The sequence below is a fragment of the Cariama cristata genome, unplaced genomic scaffold (genome assembly GCF_000690535.1).
Source record: "Cariama cristata isolate BGI_N322 unplaced genomic scaffold, ASM69053v1 scaffold43120, whole genome shotgun sequence".
Lineage (NCBI taxonomy): Eukaryota > Metazoa > Chordata > Aves > Cariamiformes > Cariamidae > Cariama > Cariama cristata.
Window position 1 is genome coordinate 16,376 of NW_009596050.1, and position 4,776 is coordinate 21,151.

The following is a 4,776-nucleotide window of genomic DNA, read 5'->3' on the forward strand; positions in this document are numbered from 1 at the left end:
GCTATGACCCTTTCCCATGCTCTAGCATGGGAAGCACTTTAGGAATTAATTTGGAAAAAAAAATCCACAAGATATAACAAGGTATATGGTGTATATACAGTAATGTCTGTACAACATTTATTCCATGGGAAAAACATAATTGGGCAAAGCACAGTGAAGACAGAAAAAAAGCTAAAAGAAATTTTGTCTGAGCATATGTTGGATGATGCTGTCAAAACTTTGCAAGCAAGGCCAAAGCAATCATAAGCATACAGGGAGTATTTCTAATTTCTTGCAATCTGGAATTGCTGGAAGTACATCGGCTTAATTTCCTCTGAGTCCACCATTGTAAAATGTGTCTGTTTGACAATGGCAGAGTTTGATTTAGTAAATAAATTCAGCAATTTGCACGGCAGAAATACAGCTATTCCTGGCAGCCTTGAATCTCAACTCCAGAGCTAATTTAACTTTTTCCATATAGTTTGGAAAAATGGCTAATCTGGCTCATTTATAATATGAACAACTTTCATAAAAAGACCTACACAACCTATTTCGTATATTGTGTAGTCATTAAAGGTCTATTGACTTATTGCAAATGGTGACAGCATCACTTGTTATCTACATTTTTCATTTCTTTTTCCTGTGTCTCATTCTCATACCTACTGTGATCACAGTAAAGGGCATTGCCATGATCAAGTAATTCTTGGAACAAAAAATACAGAGTATTTATTAATCCAAAAATGAAGGACAAATTAGAAAACATGAGCTAATAGGCAGTAGTTTCCCAATATGGGAGACAGCTGTCATTGTTTTGCCTGTCAATCCATACTTGGAGTTTGGAGTTTGTTCTGCATGTGGTGCATTATGTGTTGGACAAAATGGACAAATAGCTGATTTTGAGGAGAGAAGCAGTGGGGAGCCCAGAGGTCTTTGCTTTTGTAATCAGATTAGCAGGACTCAAAGGTAAGCGAGATAGTCCAAAATTTCCTTTGCTGATGAACAGCAGAATGTGTGCTAGCCGATTAAATGTGCATAGCCATTTTCCGAACAAGGATATTGACAGATGAAGATGTTTATCCATGTCCATCTACTTGCAATACTCAGCCTGTGTGTCCACTGCAACTGCTACCATACCGAAAACACAAACATGCGCAAGGAGCTGCTCTTTTTAGCATACTTAAGCCTGAGTGCTGCAGAAAGCAGCAGTAATAGTCTTGGCTGGTGGTCATAGCAGTCTCAATGTATTACATTCAATAGAGCTCACGTATGTCTCCTGAAGGATAGTACATGTTCAGATGTATCATGGAAAACACAGAAGAGTAAATTTTCAAACTAAATTTGTATTTTGCTAATCAAAGTTACTCAGGAAGATGGCCTGCAGTAAGATCACTTCATATGCCCTGAGGCATAGGAGAAACCCATAGCTCTTGAACAGATGTAATAGAGAGCTGAATTGGTTATGGACTTGGTTATGGCACTGCCGGAGTCTAATCATAAATATCTCCATGGCAAGTGTGTTCTTCTCTATTTTTCCTTACCTAATGGCCATTTACCTTATCACTGTCTAATTTCTACAGCACTATGCCCTGGGAAGAAATGTCTCACCTTTTTTTCTGTTCCCAATTGTACACAGAGAGATTGGGAGGAAAAATTGGTACAGAAGTATTTGACTGAAAATAACTGTGCTGGTAACGGTGTATCTTCTGCCCCTTGAAATATACCTCAATAGAGGGAATTACCTGTTTTTAAAGCAGTTCTGTTCATACACTGTGCGACTGAGGTAGTATTTAATACTTCATTGTGTTTGTCATGTAGAGGTGCCATTAAAGCCAAAGTTTCAGTGTAATTTGGAGAAAATCAGCCTGCACTGCAAACTCCTGGTTAGCTAGATCACAGTTGGGCTGGTGATAATATTTTGGTGCCATTGCTACAGGGAACTCTTTTAGCATAAGCCAGCCAAGCTCCACCACCTTCTCAGCTAAGACCAGCAGAACTGATATTTTTGCAATGAACTGCTCTAGAGAAAAACAAGGTAGAAAAACTGAGGAACAGAAATAATGGAGCTGCTAAGCAAATCTATATTCAGGTCAGATAGCACCCTGCCCTTGATCCTGCTTTTACAATGGATTCATGATACTTAATTGCACCAGGTGGGGAGTGCTGCCTGCTAACTGGGGCAGGGCCTCAAACTCTGGGGACTGTAAGCTCCATTTTTCTTCAACATTGGGACATCAGGCAACTTGTCATTCAACCCTTGCATTCCTTTGCCCCAGCTTTAAAATGGGAAATCACAACTAGGAAGAAACAGGATGTAGGATCATCTTATATTATACCATAACTGCACTTTTGCAGGGAATCTCATAGCAATGCTGAGTCTCCTCTGAAGCCCATGGTCCTGCTGGGTAGTTGTGTATTGGTTTTTTCTCCATTATCCCCATCATCTTTTATCCTCCCTCTCCTTAGCTCTACTTATTGCATACTGCATTGTAAACATATATTTTAATATGGCAAACACCCACATTCATGGAAGACATTTTTCAGCATAATGAGTTGCCTTAAACTTGTCCCATGCACTTGCCAGGATGACTATCATGTTAGACTATATGTTACTACTGCCTTGACAAACACCACTGAAGCTAGGAGACAGTGCAAGTTAAAGATCAATAAACCCACAAAATTTCAATGTGATCTTTCATAGTCAGGATCCAAATCTACTACTTCTCATGAGCCCCACCAATCTATGAAAACCCTGCTCAGTCTCTGCCTTGGACTGATGCTGAGATGAAAACCAACAGCTAGCAACCTAAAATTTCTTCAAGAGAGAATAAAATGGCAAGCTTGTGTGGTTTGTGCAGAATACAGGCAGGTAACTGTGCTGAGGGCTTTTTTTTTTCCTTTTTCTGTGGCTTGTATTTTGCAAGCAAAGAGCTTTCTATCCAGATAGCCTTGAAAGCACAAGCACTGCCTGGAATTCCTCCTGAGGATGTGAAGCTAAACTATAGCAGAAACTGAGGAAGGAGACGTGTAGATTGTGAAAATGAGGAAAGGAGCTGAGGGAGATTCTAAGAATCACAGCATACTTCAGCATGGTGAACTCTTCAAAAACACTGGCAGAAAAGAGGAAGGAAGGAGATATGAAAACACAGTTTGGCAGACAGCTCAGTCCACACCTTCCTACACAACCGAGTCTTTTTGTAGAGGAGGTAATTTTCAACTGCTATTGATACCAGCCTTAGCAGCTTGTCAGATAGGTTGCCAGTTATGTGAAGACTGATGACAAAATAATTTCTTCTACAGAAATCTCTAAAATTATACGTCCAAACTTCTGGTAGGCTAGGGAAGGTCCTGCATGCAGCAAACAACTATGTATTGATAGCCCACATGCTTCAACACACTCAGCATACCCCTCTGTACAGACTTGGTAGACAGCATTCCTCTTTTTTGGAAAACAGTGCTTAAAAAACATGTTTAAAACATTATCACTATAGCTCATGCCTTCTCCCTCTAGATTACATCTGGCTGAACCAAAACAAGCAGAATTACAACCTAGGTTTACAAAATACTAAGGGGAAGTATGAGAGAGCAACTGTACTCAACCACAGCTGCTTTCTAAAAGGCTACAAGACATTAATTAGTTGCTGCTGCTCTCTGCGGCCTGCCTCTGCCTAGCTTGGGAGTATAGGGCCACAGATGAACAGGAGCAATAGGCCAGAGACATGCTCTACAGCAGGTCCCTACCTGGGATCTAGACAGAAGGGAACCATGCTCCACTCAACTTTCATTTTCCTTTATCAGCCTCATAAATTACAGTAGGAAAAAATAAGCGAGTCTAATAATATTGAGCAATTAAACAGTAGTTGGTAAATAAAGATGCTGAAAATAAAGCTTGGCCAATCAAAACTAATACACGCTACAAAGCTGTTAATGAGATGTAGTAAGCAGTTAATTATAAATAATAATGTACTCAACTAAAACCAATAGCCCCTCCAATCCCACCTTCCGCTCCTCAGCTGTCCATAGTGCACTCTGTTTAAGAGGTTATTCCTCAATCACCTTCAGAAGAGGACATTAACTTATACCCTGTGCTCCCCTTTACCCATCTCCATACATATCCTGAACATAACACTAGACTCTGGGGCTGCTTCTTCATTAATTTTCACTCCTCCCTGCTTCGTGTGTCCTCCCGGTTCCAAGAGTTTTCAGCTTAAAAAAAAATCCCTTCCTGACAAGTTGGATGGTTTTCGTGGGAAGTGTCCATGGTCCCTCTGAGTTATTAACAGTCCCACACACAGCCTCACTTCTCTTCCCCTCCCTCCAGTCCTCACAGTGGCCCATTATGCTAAATCACACTGATCCAAAAATGGGAGTTGAGGAAGACACTTTGAAATAGGCTAGAAAAACTCTACTGTGGTATGGCCCATAAGAGGACAGCTTTTTTAAGCATTTGTGTCTCAGCTAAATAATTACTGACGTTCCACATTTAAATTCCCTAAATGCTGGAGTCTGCCCTGTGAGGAGCTCACTAAAACTGAGGTAATGAAGGATGATCAGTTTTCTGAGGGTGCTGTGACCTAGAGGCAGGTCTGATTACATCATTTGTTTTGGGTTGAGTCTCAGGAGCTTTATAAAAAGCAGTCCTAAAAGGAAGGAGAGAGACAAGGGGAGAGAAGGGCAATAACTCATTAGCAGAAGCTCTGTATGTGTCCATTCTGCTACTTGCCACACATCTACAAGGAAGTTTCTTCAGAGTGCAGAGAAACCTGTAAACTGTCGGAGTATTCTAAGTCTTTCCTTGAG